This window comes from Peromyscus eremicus, chromosome 22, assembly GCF_949786415.1.
Source record: "Peromyscus eremicus chromosome 22, PerEre_H2_v1, whole genome shotgun sequence".
NCBI lineage: Eukaryota > Metazoa > Chordata > Mammalia > Rodentia > Cricetidae > Peromyscus > Peromyscus eremicus.
Window position 1 is genome coordinate 16338400 of NC_081437.1, and position 21585 is coordinate 16359984.

At 40.0% G+C, this 21585-nt stretch overlaps 1 pseudogene; it reads right to left on the reverse strand.

Moving 5' to 3' along the window:
- The window catches only part of LOC131897307 (COP9 signalosome complex subunit 5-like), a 96532-nt pseudogene extending 75344 nt beyond the window's left edge, over nucleotides 1-21188 (reverse strand).
- Between the last annotated feature and the right edge of the window lie 397 nt (nucleotides 21189-21585).

Sequence of the window (21585 nt, forward strand, 5' to 3'; positions counted from 1 at the left end):
TTAAGGTCTGACTCTAATGTTATAGCACGTATCAGATTGTTACTCGCTGTGCATTTCTGTCAACCCTGATAATCAGGGTGTATGAGAGAAACGAGGTCCACAAACTGTACGCTTTTTCATTGTTGATAGCAGCCAGCCAGTCATAGGGGCTGGATCTCATGATGTTGAGGTGGAAGGACAGTGGTGTGTCAGGGGCAGGGAACATAAAAGGAGCAGCTATGGAGTCCAGAAAAGAGACGGGGGACTGCCTTTGCTTACCTTAGAGATGTATCTAGAACAGGGCACCCCAAACTTTGCATAAATGAAAATTCTTACAATAGATTTATCGTTGTCCCCATACTGTGAACCACACTAAAAAAACAAATAAGAGTTTTGCAACATGAAAGAAAACCTGGTGATACAGGTAACAGGGGTTGGGCCGTTTTGAACAAGATTTCTTCATTTACAGATCCGTTTGAAATCTTACTTTGAAACCAAGAAATATGCAACATATTCTAACCTCAAGTGTTCCTTATCACAATCAACGATCATTCATAATTCACACTTTCAGGGCGGGAAAATATAGTTTCTGGTGGAAGTGTGTGTGTGTGTGTGTGTGTGTGTGTGTGTGTGTGTGTGTGAAAAACTAAATGTTCTTGCTTGTAGCTCCCAATGAGAAGCAACTTCTAGCTTTTTCTTAGTCTGGTTGCCTTTGGTAGTTTTGTTGAAGCAAAAGGCTTTATGTCCAAGAGAGAAATGTTTCTTCTACATATATATCTAGATGTATGTGTGTGATTTTGCAAGCATCTATTGAAGTTAAAACATAATATGTAATTTCATTTACTGAGGTTTAGAGTTCTCAAATAATCTAAAAAATCACTGGGTGAGATGCAGGATGCTTCAGTTGTTTGAGGCAAAGTATCCAGGAAATGTTTCTTTTAGTTACCATAGCAACCATGAGATATTGTTTTGTACCATTCTTATTTTCCCCCAAGTAACTTACTGATACTTTGTTAGAGTTGAAGATAGAGTCAGCACTCGATTGTGTGGAAAGAAATGAATTCTCTAAAATCGCCACTTAGTTTTGGATATTTTGGTGAGTCGCATAAACTGCTGTAACCAAACCTGGAGATGTCACAGACACTGAACACTAACTACAAAACTTGTGAGGCTTTTCACAAATGAAAACTCTAGGTTTCATTTTCAAAAAGTAGAGAGCAATAACAGATCATTCAGCCATGTGTGGGCTCTGGTGTCCTGTGAACTTGCCTAAGCCAGCCACACTTGAGGTGACACCAAGACAGAGTCATTGAGAATCTCAGAGTTACAATAAAATGGAAACTTTCCTAGAGAGAAAGAGGTGCTGTCAGTATTGATTGAGGGCTCTACCAGAAGCAGGAAACAGAAGGAAGAATGGGCTGGTGACTTTCAGGGTTCTGTTTGTAAGAAAAGTTTCTACTTTTTCCTGTCCATTGCCTTTGGAGGGCCTGAAACTGGAGCTCAATGTGGGGAATCTAACATTTGATCAATTTGCCTCATGGTGCTCATGTGACCAGGAACTTGTGGGTAACTTGTCCAGGCCTGATGGCAAAAGCAGAAGGGAGAGCTGGAGGTCTCTGTGTTCTCTGTTCCTGCTCCATCCTCCTGCAGTAGGCAACCATGAAAGAACGGAGATGCTGTCTGGATGCTGTGTCCAGAGAATAGGCTCCATAAGAAAGATACGGAGCAGTAGGGAATGTTGGGTAAGGGGCCGGAAGTGTGAATTCAAACCACAGGACCCAAATATGCAGCCCTGCTGGCATTTTTCTCCATCACTTCCATTCCTTAAGGAACTTCAGTTAGGACCAAGGCCATTACTTCAAATGAATAAATGATCTGCTCCACAGGAGAAAATATTAAATATTTGAGGAACATAAACTGAAAACCAGAACTGAAATTACAAACTCTTTTAGTGGAAGCAGAGCCAATGAAACAGGATATGCATGTAAAATGATTTTATGAGATAAGAGAATCTAACTCTGCAGCAGTAAAAAGAAGAAAATTAATGCAAAATTGTGGTATGAAACTGCAAGTTTGATATTAAAAAATTTGTAACAATGACCATGACAGTGGGAATAGCAGAATGCACGGCTTCAGTACAAAATAATAAAGGAACTGGTAAAAAATATCTTCCTGAAGGTATGAGTAGTACATTAGGAAGACATCTTCAATGAAAAGGGCTGAGCCATGAAGAGTAGTGGTGTCAAAAATCAGTCTTGAAGTTAGAATTCTCAGAAAGTGAAATGGAAGCAAACAAAATATTAATCAGAAGTTTTAAGGGTCAGAGAAAGGTAGAGAAACTCAAAATAAAATGCCAACTTGAGTACTCAGTGGACAGATAAGAAAATGAATATCTGGATAGATAATGAAATTTAAGAGCATAGAGACTAAGAAAATTCAGATGTTTCTAGGTAAAATAAAAGACCTAAGATAATGCCACATTTATATCAGTTCTCTTAGCAGGGACAATGGGTAATGCCTTTAAAGTTTTGAAAGAAAGGAATTTAGATATTAGCATTTCATTTCCAGATGAATTATCATTTTCATAAAGACACTGTCAGAGCTACAATTTTAAGAAAAAGTTTCCTATTCCAAAATTCTCTTTGAAATACTCCTGGGAGATATACTCTGCCAGAAAGAAAGGTCAATGTCTTAGTCTTTTCAGGCTTCTGTTGCCAACTACCATTGGCTGGATGGTTTATGAGCATCCTCCTTCTCCTCTTCCTCTTCTTCTCCCTACTCCTCCTCATCAGCAGCACACTTCTTATAATTAGGCTGGAAGCCCCAGATCCAGGGGCTAACATGGTCAGGTTCTAGTGAGGACCCTCTTCTGGAATGCAGCCTACTGAGGTCTTGTGTTGCATTCTTATACAGTGGAAGGAGTTAGCAAACTCTTTGGTACCCCTTCATCAGGACACTAATAATGTTCATGAAGACTCCACACTCATGACCAGGTTACTTTCCAAATGCTCCCAATACCATCACTCTGGTAATAAGAATTTCAACATCTGGATTTAAGAGAATATATTCAATCCATTGCACTTAATTATGGAAGGAGAAATAAGCTTTCACAAAGAAGTTAATTAATTTTGTTAATGTATGAAGAGGCAATGGTCTAAAAAACACCAGAATTTTAATAATCAAGAATTAGCATGCTAGATGAGACCACTAAAGCAAGGGTAAAGGGTAAATTATGTTTAATGCATTTAAGCACATATAAGGGGAGACTAGACCACAGGTTTTAGTGAATTTAAAATAGTCTCCAGGATGAAAAGGAAAAAATATCATTCAAATGATAGGAGAAACTTTTACCTAAATAGGGAATTGCTCCATGCCATGGAGATGAATATACAAACTTTGTGATCAATATTCCTGAGTCCAAAGCCTGATGTGCCAATCATCACTGTATGATAACAAGCATTCATGAACCTTGGCTTTATATCTGAGGGACTGGAATAGCAATGTATATCTTGAAGGAATTAAGTAAGGGTGAGATACAATGATTTCTGTATTGGGCTTAGTGTAATACCAGGAAATAGAATAGTAAATACTCAACAAATAAGGGGTGGGTCAGCTTAAGCTCATGTTCCTTGTGCTACCTAGTGAAGCTTGATCCTAATAGTCTTAGCAATAAAAACCCTGAGCCAGGTATCAGTGTGAAAGCTGAAAGATCAAAGAAGCAGAGCAACTAGTCACTAGACACTTTTTACCTCTATGAAATCTCAGACTGAATGGGTGATTCCTGTCCCTACGAAGCCTCAGACTAAATGGGGGCACAGATCCTGTCTCCACCCACCTCATATTCCTGTCTCTACACCCCTAGTGCTGAGATCAAAGGTGTCTGCCATCACAGCTTGGCTCTGTTTCTCTTTTAGACTGATTCAATCTGGTGTAGCCTAGGATGGTCTTGAATTCCTGATCATCCTGCTTCCTTCTCCCAAGTGCTGAAATTAAAGGTGTGTGCCACCACTGCCTGGCTTCTATGGTTAACTAGTGGTTGGTTCTGCTCTCTGATCTCCAGGCAAGATTTATTTGTCAGAACACAAACAAATTATCTTACAATAACTTAGTGCTACCCTGTCTTTGGCACCAAAGGCACTGAGGTTGTTGGTCAGGATTTTCTATCACTAAGGGGGTTACCCCTTAGGCCACTTAGTTGTAACCTGGGATCTAAATGCCATGATTTCATTTCACTATTGTGAAGATTAAAGTATTTGAGTATATGGGTATGCTTAAGACTTACAAGTGCTTTGATTGTTAACCATTATCATGCTTTTAATGATTCATCTTAGATTGAGGCTTCCAGATTACACATCCCCAATGTGGTTACAATACATATACAGTCAGTCTTAACAGAAACTAAGACAAAGTAATGAACTGAACATTCACCTAGATTGGTCTCTCTGAAATGATAGTTATTCATCAAAGAAGGACCTGCATATTCTTTGTGTGTGCAGAATCATTCTTGGTCTAGAACTTTAGCATCTGCTTTATTAGACAGAAGAATAAACCAGGTGGTAATCTACTCATTTACTCACAAATTCAATGAAGTCTGATTACTTACTCATAATAGCATGCTGGGTGCTCACTGCTTTCTTCCTTTGGTGGGGCAAGTTGGGCATGCAGGCTTATTTTCATGTTATTATGTGGATAGATGTTTCTGTAGACTTACCATGATGGAACTCATGCTTTGCTTACTTTCTCCAGAAGCAGTTAATCCTGTGTGAAAGCACATTGTGTAGCCTAGCAGTTAACATTGTAGTTAATGTGGCTTGGCCTGGTTTTTATGCCCCAGGTTACTGACTCTCCAATTTATTTGACTTTAACGTCCCTTTATTTCCTCATACCTATGTCCTATACTATGGTGTTATTGTTAGAACCTAGCTCATTGAGTTCTTTTTGAGCATTAAACAAGATTAGGCATATAAAATATCAGGAACACAATATATCCTCAGTAACTGTAAATGTTGATGGTAATTAATGTGATGATGATGATGATGATGATGATGATGATGATATTGTTGATGATGATGACAATGGTCCTGAGGTGGGGGCAGAAGAATGTCTATGGTGGCAGAACACCTTTTCTTTCTTCCCTTGTATAGATGCAAAGTTAAATACCAAGTGTTAGAATTAAGCCTAATTATCCCAGTTAAGCAATATGAATAGACCACATGCTTATGAACATGATATAGAATGCCTGTTTCTTTTCTTTCTCTAATCAGGATTCAATATAAGTAGCTTCAACTTCAGTCAGCTAAGAGCTTAGGTCTGACATTCCTTATGCTTAAATGGGATGATATTCCTCATGCAAGGACACAATATACAGGAAGATTAAAGGTCACATTTCCTATGAGACATGGAAGACACCTTTCTCCTCAATCATTCCCTTGACAAAAAGGTGGGTCCATGACATATTTTTTTGTGCAAAATTTATTAAAATGTCAGAGAGAACTGTGCATACTCTAGTAGAAGATACTAATGATGATTCTAACTATGCATCTCTTTGTAACCTTCAGGCTGTAATAGTGTCAAAACCAATGCCTGATATGAAACTCCCCCCTCCTAAAAGAGATGGAGACGGAACAATATGTCAGCAAGAGTGAAGCTGTACATCCATTTTGACACGCTCCTTAGCACTCTATTTCATGGAAGTGACTCTGAATAGTGAAAAGGAACTCAATGTATTTGGCTGGAGGCAACTTCTGAAAGCGCTGAAAAGAAATCAGTGTGTGAAGAATAATGGGGAGACCAAATGCCTAGGCATTTTCAGGAGCCCGAAGGAGCCAGTCACATAAATGTAGACTACTTAGACAGAAAAGTGTGTGACAAGATGGGCCATGTGGCCAAGAATTGACAAGTAGGGCAAGACTAGACTCTAGAAGTCCTAATGACTTGCTCAAGGAGAAAGAGGGTGGTCTCGCCAGCCTGGTTGACATATAACTCACTGCCTGTGACGCGCCAGACTCTCTGATAATCTGTTTATAGCTGTTAACTGTTATCCTATGGCCTTATGAGCCATTGAAAACTATTATCATTTACAGATGAGGAAGCTGAGACACAAAAGGTTAAGTAACTCTCCAAACTCACACGCTTGGGAATTAAATCTCTCAGATTTGGTTCTGTAGCTGGGAAATAGGAAACCACCATTCAAAACCGAGGAGTAGGGGATAGAGAAAGGCTGAGCCCTTGTGCTCAACCATTAGGCCACACTCTCTTTGGCGAGTGTAATGTAAATGAGCCCATTCTGTAAGTCCCTGGAAAGAAATGAATGTCTTGTGGAAGATTTTTGCAAGACCGGAGTCACACACAGTTGCATTTTCAATTCCCAACAGTGTAATACGCTCCGGTTTGTCCAAGACAGTTCCAAGTTTATGCATGCTGTCAAGCAGTAATCAATAATGCTACACTGAAAAGTGTCCCAATTGGAAAGATAAAGTGTGTCGCCACCCTGCATAGACAGCCAAATAGTTAATCCCTGGGTGACGCTAAACCCACTTTGAAGTCCTTACACTGCCGCACTAATGGCTTCCTGTATGGATGGGAATGAGGGGGACTTACCCTGAAGTAGGAGCAATCCTTGCACCAGTTAAAAACCACAACAAACAGAAGAACAAAACAGAAAACAGCGGAGCCCACAGACAAGGGGCATAATTAGATTGTGCAACGTATACTCCAAAGGGTGTGGTGATTAGCTTTCTCTGCCACAGTTGCTGAGAAGATAAAAGACTGATTTCCTCAGAGAAACATCTGAGGGGAACTTCACACATGTCTGGGTTGTTTTAATATCCACCCAGGTGTTGATAGAACTCAGCCTTAAATACTAGGCGTTCGAGGACACAAGTGGAACTAATTCATGAGATTCTGTTCACAGCTCTTTGGAGTCAGCCGGTTGCCAACGTCAATATGTTAATGCTGGTAGGGAGTTCACACGTGGGGTCGGTCACACACGAGTGAGTGTACAGCAGCCATTAAATTAATGAATCGCTGATCAGATTACCTCTCATGGGGTTCTTCCTTGCTTAGGTCATGAAATGTAATAGTTATTCATGAAATATATGTTGAATTTTGCCTTTTCCTACTTAAAAAAAAAAAAAACCTGTAAGAACTGGGCATGGTAGTGTGTGCCTATAATCCCAGCACTCGAGAGGAGGTTGGAGGGGGATCTGAAGTTCAAAGTTAGCCTTGGACACACAAGATCTCAAATAAATAAATATATAACCGCAAGGACATCCTTGAATTCAGAGAGCCCCGTCAATGTCAGCGAGTCAGGTTTTTTTTTCTTTGACATTTGGTGCAGTCTTATGCAACTGTAGCTCTCCATTCTATATTATTTTTAAAAGTCATCTGTGCTGCTGAATAAGATGGTGTTTCTTCATTTTATGAGATGGTGTTTGTTTTGCTATGCTGTCCAGGCTGGGCTCAAACTCCAGAGGTCCAATGATTCTCTCGTCTCAGCCTCCTGAGTAGCTAGGACTGTGGACACAGATTGCTATGCCCACTTAATGCACTGACTGACCTGAGCCTTTCTGACCTGATCACCTACAACAGAGACAGCAGGAAGCCGCTAACTTCCACAGGTGACTCCTCCAGAGAACGTGTCAACCCTTCTTCCATCCTACAAGAAAGTAGTCTCCCAATGTCTGCTCTGCAAGGGGTGGCGATACTAAATGTGAGATTGTAGCTGGAACGATAAATTATTATTTGTTATTTTTATTGTTTTTTGTAAACTAGGCTCCTTTGCCAAGCAAAATGGCCATGGGATCTTCTAGCCAGAGCAAGAAGCTTTCTATAACCCCGAGACAACTAGAAGAGAGAGAGGTGGGGCCCAATCTTGGGTGTTGTCTGGATGTGAAATGTCACCCAAATACATTTCCCATGAATACATGTCAGTATGTAGTGAAAAGAAGAAAAATAATATACTCAGTGAGATATAAAGTGCCAAGGCTGATCCCCTCAATTGGGTTCCTAGTGTTAAAACAGCAGAATGGGGTTCTTTATGGGCTTATATTGCAGTGGAAATGCACTGTGAGAAGTGAGAGATCTGTTAGAATTCATTCCTTTACAATTACCGGGTAGGAAATTACTTAGAAAACTCTTGAAACCTGGTCAAGTACTCCTATTTACTTCTCATCATTTGGTTCTGTTTCATTTCCCATCTAGCGTTCTGCTGATAAAGCTGGAGCTGAGGCGGATGGGTTTCTGTGCTGCTAATGTATACCATGCTCTAGGATGCTCAAAATAATTGCCCTTATATTGGCTCAAAATTGTGAGGCAGAAACATCTGAGGAACTTTCACTTGGCCTCTGTTATTTTCAAGCCCATTACTTGTCCTGTCTTTCCCACTGGAAATGTGTCTTCCTTCCCTATTTTGTTGAGGGGCACAAAAACTAGGACAACTTTGTAGAAAGCCCGGTGAGAGTTTCACTGTATTTTCCCTTCAGAGTCCTCTCTGTAACCATCCAGGATTTATTCATTCTCTCTCCACCTACAAGGTCATCTGGGTTCCATCCATCTGCACAGAGGACTGTGCTAGGTCCTATATGAGCAATTTAATGCAAACAACCAACTCCATCCCTTTGCAATTGCTATCTATTTTGGTCAGGAGGATCTAGTGGTTGTAATAAGCAAAACATCCACTATTAGTAGGTTGACATGAGAGACATTAGTTTCTCACTCATTTCATAGTTCAGTAAGGGGCAGCAGATGGCTGTACTTCATGCACCTCTGGTGTAAGAGCTCAGAGGCCTCCACACAACTCCTAACTCCAGGAATCAGAGGAAAGCAACAGGGAAGATCTACATAAGCATTTTGTATGGGCTTGTCTGAAATTTGTGGTCTCTTCCAACAATAACCGGCTCGCAAATTTGATTTCCATGTGAATCAAGGAGGGAAAACTAAACAGTTAAGCAGGGATTTGTGAACACATATCTGTTTCTCCATATCAGACACTATCTGAAGCATAATGTCACCTTAAACAACAAAGCCACCCTGCAACATTGCTTTCTCTTTGTCTTCTAGTGTTTGATTATAGAGATTATAGTTGGTGCCGTGGGTCACGCAGTTTTCTGTTACTGTAACAAATACCCGAAATATATATAAACTTATAAAGAGATAAGGTTTATTTTGACTCACAGCTTTAGAGGTTTCAGATTATCATCATTTGGCTGTTGTTGTTTTGGGGTCTCTAACTCAGCAACATATCCCAGCAAGGAAAGTGTGGTAGAGCAAATGGCTCAACTATCAGCAGCCAAAAAAATTAATGAGAGAAATGGGAGAGAATAGGATCTACAGTCCTCTTGGAGGGATGCCCTCAGTGACCTAAGACGTCTTACTAGATTGTCCTATAAGCCCACAATACTAATCAAAGAAATCTTGATAAATGTGGGATAAAGCCCAACTGAGGGACATTCTACAAAACATAATCATACTTCTCGGAAGTGTCAAGGTTGTGAAAGTCAGGCAAGGCAGAGAGACACACAGAGATGGGAGGAGAGGAAGGAAGCCATGATGGTTAAATGTTATGTGATCTCCTGGATGAGATCCTTGGACAGAACAATTATAGTGGTGAAATAAATGGACCAATCGGAATGCATTAATTAAGGTTTTTTAGCAAAACAGAATCAATATGATATTTGGATTGCTAAAATAGAAATTGGCTCATGTGATTTTGGGAGCTATGAAGTCCTAATAACCTACCATTTTATGAGCTGTTGATCAGAATAAACTAATGTAATTCATTCGGATGCTGAAAGTCCAAGAACCAGGGTGTGGATAGGTAGATTCCCAGCCCAAGCTTTATGGCATAAGAAAAATCCCCCTTATGTAGGGGGTGGGAGTGTAAGATCCTCATCCGAATATAAATTTCTGGTAACTAAAAGAAGTTAGAAGAGGCAGGAGTCTCATTTGAGACAGAAGCAAACTTCTTGTTTCTATACTGTGCTATCCAGGCCCTCAGGAGGTTGGGTAATACGATGCCTACTCATACTGCTAGGTTGGGTGATGTCTACTCATACTGTTAGGTTGAGTGATGCCTACTCGTACTGCTAGGTTGGGTGATGCCTACTCATACTGCTAGGTTGGGTGATGTTGGGTGATGCCTACTTATACTGCTAGGTTGGGTGATGTTGGGTGATGCCTACTTGTACTGCTAGGTTGGGTGATGTTGGGTGATGCCTACTTGTACTGCTAGGTTGGGTAATGTTAGGTGATGCCTACTTGTACTGCTAGGTTGGGTGATGTTGGGTGATGCCTACTTGTACTGCTAGGTTGGGTGATGTTGGGTGATGCCTACTTGTACTGCTAGGTTGGGTGATGTTGGGTGATGCCTACTTGTACTGCTAGGTTGGGTGATGTTGGGTGATGCCTACTCTTCTTCCCTCAGTCTCCTGGTCCAAGGCTTTACCAGCTACCTCAGCATCTCTTCACCAACCAAGTCTGCACACAAAATTAACCATCACATTGAATAAAACCTGTAGATTTGTTAATAGCAAGGAACCCATGCCAATTTATTTATTTTGATAAGTGTGTTATACCTGTGTAACATGTTAACATGAGAGGCATCTCAGAGAAGAATGTATGGAATGGCTAAGTTTGAAAATTTGTCTGTATAGCTAATTTTCTTTCAGTGTTAATAGTCCCAATCAAAACAAAAATAGGAAGTGTAAAAGAGGTGATTAGCCCAGGGGAGGGAAACAAATTGGACAGGGACACAAAGGTAATAGAGATATTATACAATATCCCAATTCGCCAACTCGTTTTGCAAAAGAAGAAAACAAAGATTGGACAGACATAATATCTAAGGATTTCATAGGCAATGAATAGTCCCTGCTACAAAGTGAATAACTTATCACCTTCAATCCATTCTGGTGTAGATGTTGCAAGCAAAAGCCATTATGTATGTCCCACATGCTAGGAGTACTGTATTTACACACACACACACACACACACACACACACACACGCATGCACGCACGCACGCACGCACATGCACATGCACACGCACACGCACACGCACGCGCATACACACAGACACAAAACCTTCTGGTTAATTCTTGGGGATCATCAGTTCTTCCTGTTTTGCAAGTTCCTTTACCTGCTGAACCATTTCACTAGCCTGGGGAGGAGTATTTTAAATAGCCAGGTGAGTGGATGGCAATAGCTCATTTGAAAATACCGCTTGGGGCCAGAACTGTAGGTTATATCCTTAAATTTCTGAAAAGGTGCAGATCCTAAGTGCAGAAGAGAGCCCAAGGCAAAATGGACCAGTTGCCTATAATTTTAGTTATGCTATCTTGGAGAAAGGATTCAAATGGCTGTGATAGTCTCCCCTTTAACTCTCGATGCACATAATAATACTGACCATTTAAAAAATATTTTCATCTTTGTGATGGAGTGATATATCAATTTATTATTTTTATTTCATACCACAACTTTGGATTGGAATATAATTTTCACTTTTCAAAATAGAAAATAACCCTTACCTAACCATTTCCCACATCACATATATAAAACAGTTTACACAAGAAGCTAAGATTAAAATATGACAGATGATTAATACATCTCTCAACTCCCACTGGAAAAGGTTCTTTCTTCAGTAGATGACAGTTAACACAGAGGACCCACAACTGGACTGCAGACTGCGGAGCTCTGAATGGGACATCTATGTCATACCCCTTCTTTCCAAGGCTCAGAAGCATGGAGAAGGGACAGAAAGATGATGAGAGCCAGAGGCGGTAGGTGGCTACAGCGAAACAGTGTTTTCTAGACACAACAGGGCAGTTGCACTTATGCACTCACAGTGGTCAGTATACACAAGAGCTATGCACGCTCAAACCAGATAAAATTCCAGCATAGCAAGGCGAGTGGGCACAAAGCCCCACCCCTTTAGTTAAGGAGCTATCTGCTATTGATAGCAGCAGGGAGAGGGAGAGTTAGTTCTCCTTGAGAGTGTGGTCCCTGGTAGGTCAACCACTCTCCAGTGGGTGGTCACATGTTTACCCAAGAGTATAAGGACAATACAAATCAGACATGATGGGATTATTGTGGACAGCCAGGAAGGGGAGGTGGATCTGGGAAGAATTAGGAGGATGGATAAATATGATCAAATACATTGTATCAGTTCTTGAAGAATTAACTTAAAAAAGCAACAATTTATTTATTTATTTATTTATTTATTTATTTATTTATTTATTATTTGTTTGTTTATTTACTTATTGTTTTTTGAGACAGGGTTTCTCTGTGCTGGGATTAAAGGTATGTGCCACTGCTGCCTGGTGGCAACAATTTTACTAAAGAGTGTTGTCAAAGGTAGACTTTTCTAGTAGATTTCTCCATTCTGTGCATTTTTGTAGCCATTTGTAGGTATTATATAGTGAAACAGCTATGATGTTAGTGGCACACTCAACCTCTGATTTGATTGATGCCACCTTCATTTCTGTAAATAGAAATATACAGAAACAGTAGAAGTGACATGAACAGCAGTCCATCTTGGGAGGTGGCTTTATCCTTTCCTTTTGTATTCAGTCCCTCTTTAGGCTAAGGCTGTGACTTCCTGGTTTCTTAGCGTACCCAGGAGTTTATCTTCATGCCCACCAGCTCAAGAGTCCTTGGTCTTGTGACCTGACTGAAGAGGAAGGAGTTCCTTTTCACTTCCTGGCATCTCCAGAAGCACTTAGCTGGAACTAGGTCTTTGATCCATCTGTATTCAATATGGTACTTCCTTTACCAACCAGGACTCCATCAATCATCATGGAACTAATAGAGGCCACAGATGATTCCCAAGCTCCTGTATTACCAGCCCTGTATTGCTAAATAAGTGTCCTGTAAATTCATGTGTAAGAGTTTGTATTCTTATTAGTTGAGAGGCTTTCCCACATACAGTTTTTAAATGACAGGGTCTCCATGTCTAGCCCTGGCTGGCCTGAAATTAGTTATGTAGATATGCCTAACTACTAGGAATAAAAGTACTAGGAATAAAAGTGTGCACCCTTGTGCCTGGAACGTACATGTTTTTAATTATTATTTTAAATTATTATTTCATCATTATTATGGATATCAATGCTTTGGACCACAGGATTTAATAGATGTGCTAGATAGAAATGAAAACAATCTCTTCTAATAGCATATAGACTATAATTTTCTTTTGCCTCCAATCTGAGTGTGTAGCTTGAGTTAATATCTTGCTGATAACAACTGATCAAATATTTCATAGGCATGACTATAAGAGGGAACAAAAATAACAAAGTGGAACAAAAATAACAAAGGAAAACAAACTTTATGGTTTCATTCTCTTTAATGAGACTGTAAAATATGTAAGTTAGAATCAAACTGATTTGTAGTGAGCCACGTATATCATATTTCCTAGATTATTTTTTTAACAACAATGAGAAAATATCATGAAGGAAGAGGAAATGTCTGTCCCTCTATAATGGACATTTTCTCCATTTTCCTTAGTGTAGTTCACAATTTTGAGTTTCAAAATTATTAGTGTAATCAAATAGTATATGTTCAGTGTATCCTGAGACCTGATCCCCATGCTAGAATTTAAAGAAATATCATAGACACAGTTCTTGCTCTTTTAGAAGCAAGAATTAGGTAAATAGTAAAGTTGCACCAATAAAAGTATAAGCATACTAGAAAGATGGAAGTAATTCACCAGTGAGGGTGGACTTTGAAGAACAAATAGGATGTTATTTACAAGAAAGTCAACTGAAGTGCGTTATGTATACAAACTATACAGGATCATTTTAGGTATAATAATGGAGTAATAATGTATGTTTAGAGAGCTCTAGGGAGCTTTTACTAGTTGCTGGAGGGACACCTGTCAGGAATGATGATGGAGAAGTAGTAGGAAGCATTGCCAAAGAATGAAATGAACAGTAGACTGACAAGAGCCCATTAGAATGCATTAAGTCTTCAGCATTATGTTAGATGTGAGGTGTGAAACAAGAGACTTCACAGAGTTCATAGACTTCATGTTGCTACTCTTAAACATTTATGAGCAAACTGAAGCTGAGAAGGCAAACCAATACAGAAGAGGAAATTAACATGTGGTTATGTAGTCAGTGGTATATTATTGGCTTGAAGTGCAGTTTGAACTCAAATAAGGTACAAAAATCAATGTAATCTGGAATAATCAGAGTTAAACAGGAGTAGAGCTGGTCCTTGAACAATGGGTAGTCCTTAGCTGGGATGAGTACTACCCCCTAGTGGTCATATAGAGATGATGGCTATCTTTGTGTATGTGTCCTTTTAAAAAATTAGTATATATTCATTGTATATAGTACTGTGTTGTATATAGACAGCTTATTTCAGCTACAACATGTCATTAGATCATACTAATGACCCCCTAGGTCCTCTTTTTATTTTTTCTCACTTTTCCATCCTCCCACTGGTCTCCTTTTTCCTCTAGTCTTTCTGCTCTTATGTTGTACCATCTATCTATCTATCTATCTATCTATCTATCTATCTATCTATCTATCTATCTATCTGTCTGTCTGTCTGTCTGTCTGTCTGTCTGTCTGTCTGTCTGCCTATCTATCTATCTATCTATCTATCTATCTATCTATCTATCTATCTATCTACCTACCTATCTACCTATCTATCATATATATAAATAAATGGTCTTATGCATCTATAAAATATAGGACACACAAATGAGAGAAAATATGGCAGATTTGTCTTTCTGCATCTGACTTATTGTTTCAGACACTATGTAAATCAATATGGAGGTTCTTTAAGACATTAAAATTAGAATTTTCATTAGACCCAGATACCTACTATGCTGGCTAGTCTTATGCTAACTTGACATACTAACTAGAATTATCTGAAAGGAGGAGACCTTAATTGAGAAGATGTCTCCATAAGATCTGGCCATAAGGCATTTTCGTAATTAATGATAGATGGGGGAGGCCCAGCCCCTTGTGGGTGGTACCATTCCTGGGCTGCCTGTCCTGGCTCCTATAAGAAAGTAAACTGAGCAAACCATAAAAGCAAGCCAGTAAGCAGCACCCTCCATGGCCTCTATATCAGCTTCTGCCTCCAGGTTTGTGCCTTGTTTGAGTTCCTGTTCTTAGATTTTTTTTTTCTAAGATCAACAGTACTGTGGAAGTGTAAGACAAATAAACCCTTTCCTCTCCAAATTGCCTTTTGGTCATGGTGTTTTGTTGCAGCAATAGAAACCCTAATTAAGACACCTGCATTCTGAGCACATAGCCAAAGGACTGTAAGTCAATATATCACAATATACCTGTACACCCATGTCTATTGCAATGCTATTCACAATAGTCAAGTTATAAAATCAGTCTAGGTGTCATCAACAGATAAATAGAGTTTTAGTCAGCTACAGAGAAAAATGAAATTGCATCTTTTGCCAGAAAATAGAAGGAACTGGATTTAACTTTAAATACCACAGTGGAGAGGAGGAAGAGGGTTGCTTTAGGCATCATTTGGACAAGGATGCTAAATGCCTTGCAAAGCACAGGAGCTCCTTCATGAAGAATTGTCTTTTTCAAAAGTCTAAAAGTGCTCCAAATATGAAGCCCTAAGTAGACAAGCAGAGGATAAAGAGTAGATTCCAGACAGTGAGAACAAAACAATTACAAGAACCACAGCTATATAATTCTTAGTCAATAACAACATTTAATTTAATGAAAAAATTGACTTCATTCCTTATAAAGACTTATTAACACTCTTTTCCCCCGAAATTACATTATGAAGTAGTTGTTTTGTACAGAACTACAGTCTTAAATACTGTTAAGGGTCAGACATAGAATATAAGTATACAAGTTGCAATTTAACCAGAGCTCAAGGTTCCAGTCAATCCAGGCATGGGTTAACTTAGGCATGGCCATCTTGTTGTCTCACTGAGCAGAATTTATCTGCTGTCCTTCTGACCAGTCACTTTGGGGTGTGTGGTGGTTTGAATGAAAATAGACCCCATAGATTCATAGGGAGTGGCATTATTGAAGGTGTGGCCTTGTTGGAGTAGGTGTGGCCTTATTGGAGGAAGTGTGTTATAGGGGCTGGGCTTTGAGGTTTCAGAAGCTCAAACCAGGACCAATGTCACTCTCTGTTCCTGCTGCTGGAGGATCTGGATGGAGAACTCTAAGCTACTTTTTTAGCACCATGTCTGCCTGCATGCCTGACACCATGCCATGTTTCCTGCCATGACAATGATGGACTACACCCCTGAACTGTAAGCCAGCCCCAATTAAATGTTTTTCTTTATAAGATTTTTCATGATCACGATGTCTACTCAAAGCAATAAAACCCTAACTAAGATAGGGTGACTCAACCTTTGTTGGTCTCAGCTGCTTCCACTAGTCTTTGTACTGGATCCACAGCTCTGTCAGCTCTTAGCTTCCATTTGGTTCCTTCTCTGAGCATCTCAGCTTCTTCCCTTATCTCTAACTGCTGAAAATCAACATCTCACATTCAGAGTGCCTAGAACTGTGAATCTGGCCAGTTTGGCTTATGGGCACCCTGTCCAAAGCAGTAAGATTTGTGGGCTCCTGGATGACTTGTAGGTTGTTTGCCCGGGACCTTGAATTAGTTTGTCCCTATATCAGTTAGATGTGGATAAAATGATGTAGCCAAAGCACAGAGTAGGTGAAATTATGCAAATGAAAAGCAAACAAACAAACAAATGAACAAAAAACCCAACCCAACAGGCAAAACTGGGCTACAGAACCAACCAAAGCAGTAGCTGTTTAAAAATGAAAGCAATTCTCAACCTATGGGTCTTGATCTCTTTGGCAAAACTCTATCTCCAAAAATATTTACCTTACAATTCATAACGGTCGCAAAATTACAGTTATGAAGTAGCAATGAAAATAATTCTGTGGTTAGGGGTCACCACAGCATGAGGAACTGTATTAAAGAGTCACAGCATTAGGAAGGTTGAGAACCACTGATCTAGACTAAAATAAGGAGATTTAATTGGAGTGGAATTTTAAGATATGCTTCATAGAACCACAATTAGGGGAAAATGTGAAGCCAGTTTTGTTGCTCACACTTGAGGAAGAGATTGCTATCCATTTAAAACTCTCTCACATTTATACTCATGCTTGTGCTCACTGTTAATGTCGGAGAGCATTATTTTCAAATATAAAGTTCAGTGGCTTTACTCTCACTTCCAATTCAATAACTACAAAACTTAATTCAGATTTCTCCCCACTCTGAAGCACCCTCCACCCTCCTCTGTCTTAATTTATAGTAAGAACCTTTCTGGGAATCAATTGCTAAGTAAGGGCATCATGGCTGTGAATGGCTTCACTTTTTATAATGTCCTAGGGTCTTGTTTGATGGAAAGAAATATATCAATAATCCATACAAGACAAAGTTTATAGCCTGCTAGTCTGCCAGCCAAATTGGGCCCAGAAATGCTTTTCGTTTTGGCAAGCTTTGTATTTCATAAACATTTGAATTACAGTATATATAGAGATGGAACATACCAGATAGCGATACCAACACTCCACCAATCAGAAGGGCCTAATTGAAGAAAAAGATGGGTTCTAATTCCTAAGAGGAAAGGTATAGGGGTATCAGTGGAAAAGGACAGAGTGATGAGGTCAAGGTCAGGTGGGCAATTTTCTTTGGTTTATGCTTTTAACTACTTACCCTGCGCATCTGTTGAGATGGTCATGCTTCCTAGCTCCTGTTTGACACCTATAGCCGGGGGTGGGGATGCTGTCTCTTTCACCCACATGTAGGGCTGGTCTAGTGGGAAAAAGAGATGTGCACTTAGAAGTCTAATTAAAACACATGCTGTCAGCAACAGCATCCCGAATGCGCCATTAAGCATTTTATGAATGCCCAAGAGCTTCCCTGCCCATGTTTGGAGTGACACATTTTGGCTTTGCTGGTGACAATTAGGATTAGACCTAGGACACCGGAGAATATGCACTGCATCCCATATGGCCAAGTCTGTAGGTGGATTGTTCTCCTGGTGCTTCAAACTCAATGAAAAAGCTCTGGGTAGGAATTAGGCGCAAACCATGGAGAATGCAAATGAACACTCTATGCATGGCTTTACATTCTGTATGGCTATGTTATGGATTGGATTCAACTGTCAGATGGTTATGTATTATTCATGATCAAATTCAGGGTAAAGATAACAGATGGCAAAGGCATATTCATGGTCAAATCATAGTTGTTAGATTAATTATAAATCTACATAAGAATTGGATAATAATAATTTAGACTGCTCTCAAAAGAATGCTGTGCAGATCATCTAATAGAAAGAATTTTTAAAATAAGATGCAAAGGTTATTAGGTGACATTAAACATTTTATGTTGCCATAAGTTATTTTCCAAAAAGACTCCCTAGTAGCATAAACAGTTTTTGTATTTTGTTAACCTGTGGCTTATTTGATATAGCTGGTGGTAACAGTGTCATTTCTTTAAGGGACTACCGATGATTTACACTTAGCCAGAATGTCAGGGGACTAACCAAGCTCTGAAAGACACTGAAAATGTTTTTATCTGCATCACCACACCTCGTCATGTATAATACAAAAAGGCTCCAAGCCCAGATTCTGCATAACTGTAGTCAGCATCCCTGTGCATCAGTTATATTGCAACTTCCTCTCTGAATCCCTCCCCCGCTTCTTCTCCATTTATATTATTCCCCATAGCATTGACCTGTACAGGTTGTGGTAGTGAGCTCTTTTGGTCCTGCGTATTCCTACTATTCGGTACTGAGGAGTTACGAGTATGAGATGGAGGGTGGTGGGGAACAGCCCCTCAGATCCCACCCTGCAGCATCTATCTCCTCAGGCTGGCTAAGTCTAGCTACTTTTGTTAGGTGACCAGTTTCACATATGTCTCTCTGGGATGTGGAAACTTAATGGGTAGATGAGGTTCCCTATTATCAGCAAAAAGGTTCTGCACTATCCTTGTGGTTTCCTGCACATATTCTTTGTATTAAATTCTCATCCATTAGTCTCTTTGGGGATGCCATCTGTTTCCTACAGGCAGAAACATTTCCTAATCCCAGGCTTATAGAATCAGAGAACATCTTGCTGCTGTGGAACATGGAGCAGATCTAGTTAATCCCCATTTCATTGATGAAGAAACTGAGGTGGACAGATGTTAGGGGATTTGCTCAGTCATTAGCTGCTATGTGACAAACTGGGAACTAAAATCAAGATCTGAGTTTCAAAAAAAATTTTTCATTTGTACTTTCTCTTTCTCTTTTTTCTTTTGTGGTTCTGGAATTGAATTTAGGGCCTTGTGGGTCTTTGCCCCTGACTCTGGAGTATGTTCTCAAGACAGAATACTACATAGCATGTCATGGGGTCACAAGAAGATAAATGATGAAGGTTTAAATCCATGACAATTAGCCAGTGGGCTGACAAGCAGTACAAATTTCCATGAATACAACAGCTTCTAGTCAGGGTATTGACAAATTGATGAAGGGACTCAGTTAAGATGTTGGTGACATTAAAATGATTCCTAATGATACCCTTATATACCCATAGACTGGTGCCCAGCCCAATCATCATCAAAAAGTCTAGTGCTGGCAGCTGATGGGAACAGATGCAGAGACTCACAGCCAAACATTAGGCAGAGAGAGAATCCAAATTGGAGATCTCATTGGATCCCTCCCCTTGGAGCTTGGGGAACCCTGTGAAAGAAGGGGAGGAAGAATTGTAGGAGCCAGAGGGTTCAAGGACACCTCAAGAATACAGCCTACAGAATCAACTAAGCAGGGCTCATAGGGGCTCACAGAGACTGAAGGGACAGTCATGGAGCCTGCATTGGTCTACACTAAGTCCTCTGCATATATGTTATGGTTGTTAGTTTGGTGTTTCTGTGGGACTCCTAACAGAGGGAGTGGGGGCATCTCTCTTATTTTTGCCTGCTCTTGCGACCCTTTTCCTCCTACTGGGTTGCCTCACCCAGCCTTGATATGAGGGTTTGTGCCTAGTCTTATTGTATCTTGTTATGCTGTGTCTAGTGGATGTTCCTGGGAGGTCTGTTCTTTTCTGAAAGGAAATGGAGGTAGAGTGGATCTAGGGGAGAGGGGATGTGGGGTAGGAAAGAATGAGAATGGAGGGAGGAGAAACTGTGGCCAATATGTATTGAAGCAAAATGAGAAGAAAAAAGCAAAAAAGATTGTGATAGATGAAATTCAGAAATCCATGTATTTCTTGTACTAGTTTCTAGTAACTTGGTAAATTGGCTTCTTGAATTTTGCTTTAACTAGTCAACATAATAAAAGGGAAGAACACGAGGAGGAGACTTCAGTTCTCAGGTCCCAGTTACTCCTCAAAGACAGGTGGAGGGGATGGGCAGGGGGATGGTCGAGTTTAGGAGAACCAGGTGCCACTTCACAGGCATCCAGGAAGAGACACAAAGATAAAACAATGAACGCAAATCGAACGCCTGTGTGCCAGGCACTGCTCTGAGGGGTTTATGCTCATTATTTCATGCAAACCTAACCACAATGCTTATTTCATGGGTGAACAAAATGAAGTTAAGTTAAGGTATACCTGTAATGAAGGGGGAAGCCTAGTTGAGACCCAGAGTTCAATGCATATTCATACCAAGGAATGAACTCAGGGCCTTGTGTTCATTGGCAAGTGCTCTACTGCTCAGATAGATCACCAGACCCTTATCTATGCTCTTTTGTATATAACTGAGATTCACTATTCCAAATTATTTGTCAGGTATTCTTCAATCTATTTCTGGAGAATTATTTTTCTCCTTTGGAGATATGTTTCCTTTTGTATTTCTTATATCCTTATTTTGATATCTGTGCATCTAGTATAGTGTTTACCTTTCTAATTATAAGAAGTAGCTTTCGGAGGAAACTATTTTTTTCATTACATGAGATGTATGGTGTCAGTTGGATGGGGAGTTCTGGGTTTTGTTAGAGGGAATTTCAAAGAAAAGTGATTTGTTTCTCTTTAATGTCAACAGTGTCTATGAGTACCTCAGCAGTTTAGACAGTAGCAGTTCATGAAAGTAGTTGTGTGACTTCCGGTAAGCAGAGACTTCCAGGGAAAAATGTCTTCAAATTTCCCAGAACTAGTTAAACCGTCACACCACTGGGACTCATGATAGTGACTTCCCGTCTCCCTGATGTGTAATACTGACAGGACTACTTCCAGCTCTGTCATGCAAAGCACAGGTGATATTCAGGGTTGTGTCAGCAGAAGCCATGGTTTCACCTAATGTGAAAGAGATCTTAACTAGGACTTCTGGGGTGGCTGAAGGGGTTCCCAAGCTATGGCATCATCAGACATAGTTCTGGAGCCACAGAATAGGTCAAGGTGTTTTCTATGCCCCACTTAGACAATATGTACTGATGTCTGTGACACTAATAATCATAGGATTTTACAGCCATCCTGTGGAGTTATGACAGTTGGCTCTGAAGCTCATGCAACAACTAGCTGCTTTTGTAGACTGGCAGAACTGATATGACACCTTCATCAGAGACAAGCACAGTGTTAGTACTTTTGACTCTAGCGTCTGTGGCCCAAAGTGGGCTATGTAGAAAATATTCTCTTGCCTGCCTGGGGCATGTAGAGGTAACATTGGAGTTAGTGATATTGATATT